This window comes from Macaca thibetana, chromosome 18 (genome assembly GCF_024542745.1).
Source record: "Macaca thibetana thibetana isolate TM-01 chromosome 18, ASM2454274v1, whole genome shotgun sequence".
In the NCBI taxonomy this organism is placed as follows: domain Eukaryota; kingdom Metazoa; phylum Chordata; class Mammalia; order Primates; family Cercopithecidae; genus Macaca; species Macaca thibetana.
The window spans coordinates 188,095-201,903 of record NC_065595.1 but is presented as its reverse complement, the minus strand read 5'-3'; the positions used below and the strand labels follow the sequence as shown (position 1 = coordinate 201,903).

The following is a 13,809-nucleotide window of genomic DNA, read 5'->3' as shown; positions in this document are numbered from 1 at the left end:
TTGAACTCTTGACTTAGTGTAGTATAGGATCTGGAAATAAGAAACCTGGGTATCTTGGAATAGAAATATAACAGCTTGTCTGTTTCCTTCTGTTGCACAACTTAAATATGCTAGAGTTAAGTGGGTCAAAATCTACCTGGAGGTGAAAGCTGAGTGGATGTCGGTCCATTCCTCTGTGAACTGGGGATGGCAACGCAGTCTCCAAAGGGTAAAAGCAAATGGACAGGCCTGGAGGGGGACCCAGCTCAGATGTGTCCACTGGGCTTTGGCTGTTTTTATGGCACATACAAAGGTCTGGGAGGAGCACAGAACCCTCCCTGAGCCTGAGGTTATGGAGGTTGTAGGGTTATGAGGTTATGGAGGCTCAGGTGCTGCCTTATATACTTATATGTAGTGTGAATTTTTTCAAGAAAGGTATTTTTTTTTGAGACGGAGTCTCACTCTGTCGCCCAGGCTGGAGTGCAGTGGCTGGATCTCAGCTCACTGCAAGCTCCGCCCCCTGGGTTCCCGCCATTCTCCTGCCTCAGCCTCCCCAGTAGCTGGGACTACAGGCGCCCGCCACCTCGCCCGGCTAATTTTTTTTGTGTGTGTTTTTTAGTAGAGACGGGGTTTCACTGGGTTAGCCAGGATGGTCTCGATCTCCTGACCTCGTGATCCGCCCGTCTCGGCCTCCTGAAGTGCTGGGATTACAGGATTCAGCCACTGCGCCCGGCCAAGGTATTGTTTTTATAATGTAAAAAAAAGATTCCATATTGAGGAGAGTAAGTAGACCTGACAGGTGTGCAGCCTTAGGCATTAGTTATTAAATTAAATACATATTCATGGCCGGGCGCGGTGGCTCAAGCCTGTAATCCCAGCACTTTGGGAGGCCGAGACGGGCGGATCACGAGGTCAGGAGATCGAGACCATCCTGGTTAACACGGTGAAACCCCGTCTCTACTAAAAAAAAAAATACAAAAAATTAGCCGGGCGCAGTGGTGGGCGCCTGTAGTCCCAGCTACTCGGGAGGCTGAGGCAGGAGAATGGCGTGAACCCGGGAGGCGGAGCTTGCAGTGAGCTGAGATCTGGCCACTGCACTCCAGCCCGGGCGACAGAGCGAGACTCTGTCTCAAAACAAACAAAAAAAAAAAACAAAAAAACAAAAAAAAAAACTCAAAAATTTAAATGTTTTCCTCCTCTTATTAGAATATGCCATTCCAAAAAATCCACCATATTATTCTCTCCCCCAAGAACTCCGTCCTCAGTGCGGCTCCTGGCAGAACGAGGGTGAGGCGTTGGAACGCGTACCGTGGCATCACTGTCAAAGTTCCATGTGGCAAATATAGTTTTTAATCCCTGCTTTTCTTTCGTTTTCTTAGTTATTAGCATCATTCTCCCTGATGCTTCCTCAATCACAGAAGTGGCCACTGTGTTACTGGATTAGGCTCTAATCCCCATGCCCTTGGCCAAGTCACATTTACCCTCCGGGTTCACTGGTGCCTGTTGGGATGGTCCTGCCCTGGATGTGTGGAATGAGCAGCCGCTCCTGTTTCTCTGGCACCAACCGAAATCCTCTCTTCTGCTGAAATTTTTGGCAGCCTCGCCAGCAGCTCAGAATGAGGCTCAGTTAGGACGGGGAGCTCATGAACCCCGGGGTGCAAGTCCTGGGCATGGTCCTAACTAGCAAGGGCTCCAGAAAGGGACACGGTGAAAGAAAAGGAAAAGGAGTTATTTTTCTGCTATTGGATGGGTGATACATAAAATGTTTGGAAGCAGCGTTGTTGTGACATGCCCTTCTGCATTGCTGGCGGGTGGGGTGCCCTCCCTAGGGGAGTGGCCAGCGGCGTCTGCTGGAATCCCAAACACATTCGCCCTTTGACCCAGCCGTACCCTTGAGGGGACCTGCCCTGCACCCCGTTCTCTGCGGGAGCACAGTGGGAATGAGGAAAAGTCCCGGTTGTAACCACAGCAGTATTGTGAAGATGAGCCTTTTAAACAAAATTCTAAAATATTAAAATCCGTATGAATACTCTGTAACTTCAGAGAATCAGGTCTAGAATAATATTAATAAGAGCGAATATCTAGTAAGGGCTGAATTCTCTGGGGGCCCAATATGAACTTAGTTGTGTCCCACTTGGCTAGATAGACCCAGTACAGGACATTTCTTTCTTTACGAGCCTTTTAAACATCAGAATGGCATGTTTTTCTTAAATGGGCAGATCCTTCTATTCTCAAATTGCAAAGCAAAATGTAGATGAAATGAAAAATCCATAAGGGGGGCAAACAGCATTCTGGTCATGCCTCTTTTATTTTATTTTCGTTTTTATTTTTATGATTATTGTTTTTTTTTTTTTTTTTTTTTTTTTTTTTTTTTGAGACGGAGTCTGGCTCTGTCGCCCGGGCTGGAGTGCTGTGGCCGGATCTCAGCTCACTGCAAGCTCCGCCCCCCGGGTTTACGCCATTCTCCTGCCTCAGCCTCCCGAGTAGCTGGGACTACAGGCGCCCGCCGCCTCGCCCGGCTAGTTTTTTTGTATTTTTTTAGTAGAGACGGGGTTTCACCATGTTCGCCAGGATGGTCTCGATATCCTGACCTCGTGATCCTCCCGTCTCGGCCTCCCAAAGTGCTGGGATTACAGGCTTGAGCCACCACGCCCGGCCATGATTATTGTTTTTATTAGAGACAGGGTCTGTCTGTGTTGCGCAGGCTGATCTTCAATTCCTGGCCTTAAGCAGTCCACCCGCCTCAGCCTCCCAAAGTGCTGGGATTACAGGTGTGAGCCACCACAACCGCACCCAGCCTGTCTCTTTTATGTTGAATGCTGGGTTAGGTGGCATTTGTAAATACCATGGGTAAATTCCTTTCTCTTTCTCTCGTTCAAGGTTGATGAAGAGCTGATCATTGAAGTCACCAGTTATTTTTCTCAAGAATATGAATAACAATGGGATTTGCACTCATTATGTTTTCAGAATGGCTTCACATAATTTTCAGTGAGTACTTTGGACTCTTCGTATATCGACTTTTTGCCTTAACGGCCTGGTTTGACTTAAGCCTGCACTGGGTTTTTCTTTGATTTTGCTTGGGAATGGTTTGATAAAGGAAAATGGATGATCGTATAAAATAAAACAACATGGAATAAATAGTAACTAGAAGTGAGCAAAATACTTCTATAGAAATAAACATCTTAAGATGACTTTTTAAAAAATTATCAAGAGTATCAAAAAATATAGCAGTACATTAGGTAATTTGGAATAGTTTTTCTATGAACCCATGATTACGTAAAATTATTGAAACCTCTAAAGAAATGTCCTATTTTGGCCGGGCGCGGTGGCTCAAGCCTGTAATCCCAGCACTTTGGGAGGCCGAGACGGGCGGATCACGAGGTCAGGAGATCGAGACCATCCTGGCTAACACGGTGAAACCCCGTCTCTACTAAAAAAATACAAAAGACTAGCCGGGCGAGGTGGCGGGCGCCTGTAGTCCCAGCTACTCGGGAGGCTGAGGCAGGAGAATGGCGTAAACCCGGGAGGCGGAGCTTGCAGTGAGCTGAGATCACAGCCACTGCACTCCAGCCTGGGCAGCAGAGCGAGACTCCGTCTCAAAAAAAAAAAAAAAAAAAAAGAAATGTCCTATTTTTAGGCTGCGTACAGTGGCTCACGCCTGTAATCCCAGCACTTTGGGAGGCCGAGGTGGGCGAATCATGAGGTCAGGAGTTCGAGACCAGCCTGACCAACATGGTGAAACCCCGTGTCTACTAAAAGTACAAAAATTAGCCAGGCATGGTGGCACGCACTGTAGTCCCAGCTACTCAGGAGGCTGAGGCAGGAGAATTGTTTGAACCCGGGAGGGGGAAGTTGCAGTGAGCCGAGATCGTGCCACTGCACTTCAGCCTGGGTAACAGAGTGAGACTCTGTCTCAAAAAAAATAAATTAAAAAAAAATTTAAGGCCGGGCGCGGTGGCTCAAGCCTGTAATCCCAGCACTTTGGGAGGCCGAGACGGGTGGATCACAAGGTCAGGAGATTGAGACCATCCTGGCTGACACGGTGAAACCCCGTCTCTACTAAAAAATACAAAAACTTAGCCGGGCGAGGTGGCGGGCGCCTGTAGTCCCAGCTACTCGGGAGGCTGAGGCAGGAGAATGGCGTAAACCCGGGAGGCGGAGCTTGCAGTGAGCTGAGATCCGGCCACTGCACTCCAGCCTGGGTGACAGAGCGAGACTCCGTCTCAAAAAAAAAAAAAAAAATTAATTAATTTTTAAAAAGAAATGTCCTATTTGGAAACCAGATTTTCTTTTTGGAAGGCCCCCATTTTGTGTTCAGTCAAAAATTAGTTGGCAAGACAGGGACTTCTAAGCAAGTTATTTTTGTAGTTGTGCTCCGGACATCTGTGGAATATTAGCTGACACAAAGCAGATTTTTCGTGTTAGATATTGGAATAAAGAGAGTTGCTCCTTACCACAAATGTATAATGTTTCTCTACTGGCATCACGTTTTGCTAAACCCACTATTGGGTTAAATATATAAACTTTGGTGTTGTCTTTATTTATAACTCAAATACTTCAAAAGGACAGCTCTAGAGAAGGTAAAATTTCACAAGACTAAACCTTGGGATACCCAAGGTATTACAATACAAAGACTTACATTTAAATGGAAAAGCAAGAAGTGTGGACTGAAAGCTCTGAATATATCACCAACAGCAGCCCTGTAGGTGGATCCAGGGTTTGCAGCTTTGATCTTGAGGTGAGGGGGCAGCCAGTCATGGACGAAGCCTGCATTTGTGTTCATCGCTGCCACACTAGCCTCAGTTGGTCACTCCCAGGAGGGTGCACGGTGCTGCCTGGACCACTGTGCACACTGAGGGCTCACTGTGCTGCCTACACCCCGTGCAGACCTGCAGGCCGGCGCCCGGCGGCAAGCCCCTGCTCACCCACCCTGAGTGCCGTTCTGCTTGCCGACAGATTCGAGGGATATTCTGCAGACTCTGGGCTGTTGAGAAGTTTGTGATCCAGTGACAGATGTCCCATTTATGGATCCAGTTGGACCTTTTTGTGGACTGGCTTTAAGGTTTCGAAACACATTAAATGCCGCCTCTGGCCGGGCGCGGTGGCTCACGCCTGTAATCCCAGCACTTTGGAAGGCCGAGGCGGGCGGATCACAAGGTCAGGAGATCGAGACCATGGTGAAACCCCGTCTCTACTAAAAATAGAAAAAAAAAATTAGCCGGGCGCAGTGGCGGGCGCCTGTAGTCCCAGCTACTCGGGAGGCTGAGGCCGGAGAATGGCGTGAACCCGGGAGGCGGAGCTTGCAGTGAGCCGAGATTGCGCCACTGCACTCCAGCCTGGGTGACAGAGCGAGACTCCGTCTCAAAAAAAAAAAAAAAATGCCGCCTCGCCAGAGTTGAAACTATCTTTCAGGGCTGGGAGTAGCCTTACATTCTAGCCACCCTTTCTTTGTACAGACAGTAATCCCAAGTGGCCCTGAAGCTGGCTGGTGTCCGAGTGTACGGAGAGCCCAGGGCCTGTGTGCTTCACCTTTGGCACGAGTGCGGCTCTGTGCACGTGAGAAAGCAGCCTGTGGACCTGTCCAGGAGGACCTGGGTGCCAGCAGGGATGGCCAGGGTGCTGTGGGATCACCATTGCTGCCAGCTAGTCTCTCAGAGTAAAATGGGAACAAAACCAAGACAGGGGATTGGAGCTGGTACTTTTGTTGTTGTAGGAGGCAGGGTCTGGCTCTGTCACCCGGGTTGAAGTGCAGTGGTGCAGTCATGGCTCACTGCAGCTTTGACCTCCTGGGCTCAGTTAGTCCTCTCACCTCAGCCTCCCAAGTAGCTGGGACGACAGGTGCGCACGACCATGCCTGGCTAACTTTTTTTTTTTTTTTTTAAGAAACGGGGTCTTTCTGTGTTGCTGAGGCTGGTCTCCAACTCTTGGCCTCAAGTGATCCTCCCACCTCAGCCTCCCACAGCTCTGGGACTACAGGAGTGAGCGGTGGTGCCCAGCCTGGAGCTGCTGGTCTGACAGGAACACACCGCTCCTGTCTCCTTTAAGATGGGCTGACAGGGAAACGGTAGCTCATGTAATTTTCTCGGCATTGGAGGCCATTGTCTGTTGTCACAGAAGTGTGGGGGATTTTGTGCATAAGTGTTCTTTATTTTGAAGCAGTCCCAAATGTGGAGCGTTGCCTAGGGTGTTCCCAAGTGAGCATTACGTGAGGGCTGCGCTCTGGTATTTCTCAGTGAAAACTGGTTCATTGAGATCATTACTGGAGTGAAGTAAGTACGTGTGGAAGTTTTGTGTCTGACTGGGGAGAGTATCACTAAAATTAGACGTTTTGTGATGTAGACTCTGTGAACAAGGACGTTGTCATGAGTGTCTCCCGGTAACGCACTGCAGCCTACCGTGGCTTTCGGTTAGCATCCCTGAGTGGAAACGTCTCTGCACCACACAGATGCTCCTCCACTTACATGGCGTCTACGCTGACGGGACCCCCTGTAAGACCGCTGGTAAGGGGGGGCGTTACTGAATGCAGATGGCTTTCATGCTGTCGTAAAGCTGGCCCGTTGTGAGTCCGGCTGTTGAGAGTCGGGCCTGTCCGTGCGCTGTGCTGTGTCCTCAGTTCTGGGTCCACTCTGCCGTGTGCGATTCCGGAGTCCCGGAGCACTGCCACTCCTCCTCCTCTGCTGTGTCGAGCAGCGGCTGCCTCCCTCCTTTTCCGAGGGAATGCTGTGGAGCAGGGGTTCCTAACCAAGCGCTGCTCCCCATCCGTGGCCTGTTAGGAACTGGGCTGCACAGCAGGAGGTGAGCAGTGGGAGAGTGAGTGAAGCTTCCTCTGTATTTGCAGCTGCTCCCATCACTGGTGCTACTGTCTGAGCTCTGCCTCCTGTCACGTCTGTGGTGCGGTGGATTCTCGTAGGAGCGTGAACCCTGTTGTGAACTGTGCCTGCGAGGATCTAGGTTGCATTCTCCTCATGATAATCTTATGCCTGATGATCGTCACTGTCTCCCATCACCCCCAGATGGGACCGTCTAGGTCCAGGGAAACAAGCTCACGGTTCCCACTGAGTCTACGTAATGGTGAGTTGTATAATTATTTTATTATATATTATAATGTAATAACAAAGAAATAAAGTGTACAATAAATGTAATGCACTTGAATCACCCCAAAACCATCCCCCTGTCCCTGCTGTCAGTGGAAAAATTGTCTTCCACAAAACCCATCTCTGGTGCCAAAGAGGCCGGGGACCGCTGCTCTGGAGGCTCCCTCCCTGTCTTCCTCAGTCCTGCAGCCTGGCCTTTACGTGACTGTGAAAGCTTTGTAATAAGAATGTCAATAGAAAGAACACCACGAGGCTGGGTGCAGTGGCTCCCGCCTGTAATCCCAGCACTTTGGGAGGCTGAGGCGGGCGGATGACGAGGTCAGGAGATCGAGACCATCCTGGCTAACACGGTGAAGCCCCGTCTCTACTAAAAAATACAAAAAAACTAGCCGGGCGAGGTGGCGGGCGCCTGTAGTCCCTGCTACTCAGGAGGCTGAGGCAGGAGAATGGTGTAAACCCGGGAGGCAGAGCTTGCAGTGGGCTGAGATCCGGCCACTGCACTCCAGCCTGGGCGACAGAGCGAGACTGTCTCAAAAAAAAAAAGAAAGAAAGAAAGAAAGAAAGAACTCCACAGTTGAGTGGATTGTACTTGGGCTTCTGTCTTGGTCTGTTTATGCTGTTATATTATAATGAAATATCTGAGACTGGATAACTTATAAAAAACACACATTTATTTCTCACAGTTCTGGAGGCTGGAAGACTGTGATCAGGGCCCTGCAGCTCTGAGGTCTGGGGAGGGCTGCTCTCTGCTTTCAAGATGGCCCCTTGTTGCTGTGTCCTCTGTGGGGAAGGGATGCTGTGTCCTCACATGGTAGAAAGCGGACGGGGAAAAGGACCTGCCTAGTTCCCACCAGCCCTTTCATAAGGTAACAAATCCCATTCCTGAAGGCTCTGACCTTGTGACTCAGTCACCCCTAAAGGCCCCACCTGTTAATACTATCACTTTGCCACTCACGTTTCAACACATGCATTTGGGGGGACATTTGGACCATGGTGGCATTTGTCTTTTTATTGCTTATAGACTGTGTTCTGAAAAAATGAAAAATGATTTTGACACAAACCAATGCTTTTGAAATATTCTAATATGTTTATCTGGAATATGCCTCTTAAAGAAAACTGAAGGGCCGGGTGTGGTGGTTCATGCCCGTAATCTGAGCACTTTGAGAGGCTGAGGCAGAGATTTGCTTGAGGTCAGTCAGGAGTTGGCCACCAGCCAAGGCAACATACCCAATCATCAAAAAAAAAAAAAAAAAAAAAAAAATTGGCTGGGCCTGGTGGCACACGCCTGTAGTCCCAGCTATTTGGGAGACTGAGGCAGGAAAATTGCTTGAGTCGCAGAGTTCAAGGCAGCCGTGAGCTGTGATTGCACCACTGCACTCCAGCCTGGGCAACAACGACCCTGTCTCTAAAAAACAAACAAAAAGCCTGAAATGTTTAGCTTTTCGTTGATTTTCATGATTTTTCCTGGTGACCTCACACCTTCTCCTTTTGTCATGAGGGGAGATTTCCCGGCGTGGTGCTCCTGGGGCTTTGCGCTTCCTCTGAGTGGCCTGGCTGTCTCTGGGTCTTGGTCACTAGGGATGAAGGATCGTTTCACTGGCTCACTTGTGAGCTGTTCCCTGGAGGGGCGTGGACAGGCACACGCGGCTCTGGAGGTACTTGGTGGGCAGCCTGGCCTCCAGCGGCCGGTGCCACCTCCCTTTGCTTCCTGTACCCCCAGGATTTTGCCAGACCCGCCTGGCAGCCAATGTCGGGAAGTTGGGCACAGAGCCGAGTCCTGAGGCCTGGGACACTGCCTGGTGAAGGTCGCCCAGTCTGACGGGCTCCAGAGCCTCCAGGGCTTCGACACCTCCGTGCAGGGCACCCATCATCTCCCGCCTTCGACACCTCCGTGCAGGGCACCCATCATCTCCCGCCGTCTATCTCAGCATGAAGAATTCAGCCAAGGGCGAGCTCCCGGATGCCAAGAGCTTGCCCGTGGTGGGGAGCTGGATGACCACCGTGGCCGCAGCTCCCACCCCTTCCACGTGGCGTGGCAGACGATGACGCAGCCTGGGCTCAGAGGACTCACATCGCGTACATGGCACCCTCGGCTGTTGGGGGAAGACCTTTAAAGACGAGGGGACAAGGCCTTCTTCCAGGGCACTGGGCCAGCGTCCTCAGAGGCTGGGGGCCCCTCGTGCTGGTCCTGTGCGAGGAGCTGAAAGGTCATCTAAGGGCCTCGGCCTCCTCCAGACACCAAGGGAACCAAGGGAACCACACAGAATCCTCAGCTGTGCAGACCATTGACCTTCGAGAAATTCCGATCGTCTTTTTCCTGCCGGATCCTGCCTGTAGAGGGCCGGGAAAGGCTCTAGAAAAGGAACGTCTTGTGATCCAACTGTGGCTCCAGTTCCATATCTTGATCACTGCCGGGAGGGAATCCAGGGGTCCTTGCGGGCCCACAGGAGACGCACTCCGCTACTCAGACCTAGAGTCCAGATGCTTGTAGGACCTGAGCAATGTTTAAGTATTTACTTAAAACAAAAGAATCGTGTTTTTGTACTTAGGCACTAACTGCTCGTTTGCACCACCGAGTACTTGCAATTATGTTCTACGGTGGGGATCTGCCACAAAACAATAAAAACAGGATGCAGAACACCGGGAAAAAAAATGGAGTTGTCGAACAGTGGAGTTACTAGGACAGGACAAAGAAATTGAGTACAGGGGCCCTTCCTGGCTGTGAAAGAGTTGAGAAGTGGAGAAGGAAGGAGGGAGGGGCTGAGCCGAGAGGAAGGCACCCACACTGCACCCCACCCGGGGGTCTTCCAAGGCTGACCTCACCGATTTCCTCTGTATTTCCTCTGTATTTCCACCGATTTCCTCTTGAGAATGAAGGCAGCTAGTGCCCAAGGGCACAATTAGCTCTTTTAACAGCGAGAGCAAGGCTCTGGGGTTTTTAAGTTGACACTTGGATGCACGGTTATCATTTACGTAGCTGGAGAGACAAAAAAGCCCGTGATTTTGGTCGGATGTGGTCGCCTGAGCCAGCAGGTATCAGAGCTGACACAAAAATAGGGATTCATTCTCAACCATGGGCTGCTCCTCCCACCACACCCTTCAGAGTGTTCCCCAGCCCCTCAGGCAGCTGTCAAGGGACAGCTGATCCCAGAATGGCTAAAGAGCAGCCCTGACCCAAAACCACAAGCAGACAAAATGGAGTCGGTTTGTATTTATTGGTGAGCACGAGCAGTGTACCAGGGCAAGGCCAGGCAACACTTTTGCTTCTAATTTTATAATGTAGCACTAAAGAACAGGAAAACCAAAGAGAAGGATAGGAGAAAATCACTGAGGAAGCGAAGAGAAGTGAGAGTCCACATAAGAGAAACCTCACATTGCATCGCACAAACGAGGCTGCGCATAGAATATGTGAGGGTGGACAGAGGTGCGGGGAAACCGTTTCTATCTTAAAAGTTAAGTGCATGTTTGAAAAATGGCAGGCATTCCGCTTTTTCAGGAAAAGGAGTAAAATTTATTAAAAATATGACAATCATAAGGGACAAGTTCTGAATTAGGTTTTATACAGTTTCGCCTTGTTTTCCATACAAAATATATAGTTGGAATTTTTGTGAATTACCAGCTTTAAAGGTTCCGGGCCCTCACTTCACGTTTGTCTTCGTTGGCAGTGCATTCTGTGGACGATGAACACAAGTGCAGCTGTGGCTGTGCCTGGCCTGTGTGTGTTGAACACGTTCCTGCTGTGTGGGAGCTGCCCACCCAGCAGAGCCTGAGTCTGAGTTCTCAATGTGAGCCTCATTTTATTTTATTTTAAAATGCAATTGTGAACTTTCCCCTTAAACAATTCAGAAAGCAGTAGTCTTATGTGGTCTTTTAGAAAACAAACTCAAATGGAAGAGTGTCCTGGTATATTAATGAACAAAATTTACTCCTGAATATGAGTTTGTTTTTAGTGCTTGGAACCAGCACTTCATGGAAGAGAACAGCAAAAAGGGAGCAGCAGAGAGATGGTGTCTGAGGAGTTAAAAGTTATTTTAATCACAGCAGGCAACTTGGGAAGACTGTTTCATGGTGTCAGAAGTCTATATGACAGGAAGGGAAGAGAGTATTTCAAAGGAGGAAGAGGAAGGAGAGATGTGGTAGGTGAAGTTGTAATGTGATTTAATGATGGCTGAGAACTTGTACAAAACCCAGAAAATGAAGATAAATTAGATATGAAGGAAGAAAAAGGTCAAAGATGAGATCGTAAAACTGTGATGCAGACTTGCTGAAACTGGAGTTTGGGTCTTAACTGCCCCTCCGAACCCCTCCTCCAGTTTGTGTGAGAGTTTGTCAGGAGCCTGGTTTTTGCTCTGCCATGCCTGGCCACGCCGGGCCCTGTTCTGGTGCTGAAGTCTGGTGTTGGAAGGCTGTGGCACTTGTAGAGTAAGACCCCCGTCTCCCAATCTTCTTGGTCTCTCTGAGCTGCAATTTCCTTATCTGTAGAATGAGACAATGACAGATCTTGGATCAGTTGAGCAATTTGTTTCTCAGATTGTTCAACTGAAGAATTTGTTCCTAGATATTTGTGCTAAAACATACTAAAACTAAAGTGAGAACATCATATTAGTTAACAGGAAATTGTTCTGACATATGCAGTAAAGGGGAATTGAAAGCATTCTTTCCAAATTTCCACACATTCAGCCAGAATCCAAGTCTGCCATCTTGCGATGAACGCCTCCCATGGTCTTGCACTTTGCTTAGTGTTTGTTCCCATAGGAGTTGACATTTTGGGTGTGTATGCCAAGAGGTGACAAGAAACAGAAATTGGGATCACTGTGGCTAACCTGAGCATGTTGGAAACCAAGGAGAGGCTGATGTTAATGTTGGATTTTTGTGAAAAAAGATTCCTTTCAAAGAAAGACCTGTGACAATTGGTAATTACAGCTAATGTGTTTCCACCAACAGCCATTTTGCATTGGCATCACACCATCCGCCATCAGCGTTGCTGACGGGAGCAGTGTTCAGGAGCCGTGGACAGTGGATTGCGCTGCTTCAGGAGCCTGGTGACTGGGAGGTTTGCAGGCTGCCAGGGGCCTCAGCTGAAGACCTGGATCCACAGGACCCACAGAGGTAAATTGTTCAATTGATCATACAGTGTGAGAATGAAACATTAATTCCCCTTCTCTACCTCATATGAGAAATGTGAATTGTCTTTTTTAAATTTGAGAATCTGGGTTATAGTATGTATGAGTCGATTTTTTAAACAATGACTTTTTTTGGGGCTGGAAATGTTTTGTTTTGTTTTGTGGTAGAGGTGAGGTCTTGCTATGTTGCCCAGGCTGGTCTCAAACTTCTGGACTCAAGAAATCCCCCTTCCTTGGCCTCCCAAAACACTGAGCCTACAGGTGTATTCACCTTAAAAAAATTTAAAGACCACTAGGAGGTCAGTAGTCTCAAATGTTTCACTAGTTCTTCAGCAAGGTAGGAATGAATCTGATTAAAACGACTTGGAAGACTGTATTCTGCAGAACCAGAGAAAACAGGAGGGAATCACCGGAAATACAAAGGAAATCTGAGTGGGGCTGGGAAGAAGCTTAGCACAAGCCACTCTGCCCCTGGACACCAGGTTGTGTGGGACTGGAGGGCACTGGCTGTTTTCTGTGTGCCCTCCTTGTCACTTTGCTTCTCTGTGGAGCAAAATGGAGGCAGATGCAGTTGATTCTTGTGATTTGCCACCGTGAGTTCTAAAAGTCACCTAAACATTAAATTTGTGAATACAGAGCCCTTGCTTCTGTGGAAATACAGGGCTGGGTTCCTGCGAGCCTCTGGTCACAACATTTTCATCAACCAATCAGTACATAACCTTGCTTATGCGTGTTCCTGTTTAAAGACACCTTTTGGAATAGATGTTGGTGATCCCACTAACACTGTGTCCATGGCCAGCAGCCCTGGAACTCACCCCTGAATAAAGCTGTCTCACACGCATTTCTCTGTGAGGCACATCACAGCCTCTTGCTCTTAGAATGCTAGACAGTACGTCAGCACTGGGCTTGGGGTCATTTTAAACAGCAAAATCACTAAGAAAAAGCATAGAAGTGTGAAGAATATGGCGCTATGTGGGCCGTGAAAAGAGCACTTGTTTGTGGCATGAGCTGAAATGAAATGGCAGAGCATCACCTGTGCGACCTCAGCCAGGCCGTGTCCTGTGGCTGACACGGGGGCAGCACAGTGCAGGCAGGCGGGGCACACTTGAAGATGAGCTGTTGTTATCAAAGGGTGTGAAATTTCCAGACAACTACTGACTTGACGAATCCTCTTGGGCACCAGAGCACGTGCTGCATCTGAGATGCTGGTTGGGGGGCCCAGGCAGTCGAGGGGAGAGGAGCGCTCACTCTCTTACTGGCAACAAGCTGTCTGGAGAACAACCTGTTTTTACCCCCCTTTTGCAAGCAGAACACTCCCACTAAGGTAAAGCTGCACGGGCAACACTGACTGAGCTCTGCTTTTTTTTTTTTTTTTTTTTTTTGAGACAGAGTCTCGCTCTGTCACCCAGGCTGGAGTGCAGTGGCCGGATCTCAGCTCACTACAAGCTCTGCCTCCCAGGTTTACGCCATTCTCCTGCCTCAGCCTCCCAACTAGCTGGGACTACAGGCGCCCGCCACCTCGCCCGGCTAGTTTTTTGTATTTTTAGTAGAGACAGGGTTTCTCCGTGTTAGCCAGGCTGGTCTCAATCTCCTGACCTCGTGATCCGCCCGTC

The 13,809-nt window shown here is 49.1% G+C and overlaps 2 long non-coding RNA genes across 3 annotated transcripts; both read left to right on the top strand.

Moving 5' to 3' along the window:
* Positions 1-450: 450 nt before the first annotated feature.
* Positions 451-6,460, top strand: LOC126941531 (uncharacterized). Its single transcript, XR_007721346.1, has 3 exons — positions 451-717; positions 2,860-2,967; positions 6,319-6,460. It is a non-coding gene; the product is annotated as an uncharacterized LOC126941531 (long non-coding RNA).
* A 359-nt stretch (positions 6,461-6,819) lies between these two features.
* Positions 6,820-12,176, top strand: LOC126941529 (uncharacterized). Of its 2 annotated transcripts, XR_007721344.1 has the most exons (5): positions 6,820-7,050; positions 7,757-7,939; positions 10,739-10,858; positions 11,115-11,209; positions 12,018-12,176. It is a non-coding gene; the product is annotated as an uncharacterized LOC126941529 (long non-coding RNA). The 2 variants fall into 2 exon arrangements; XR_007721343.1 differs by lacking the exon at positions 11,115-11,209.
* Positions 12,177-13,809: the final 1,633 nt, after the last annotated feature.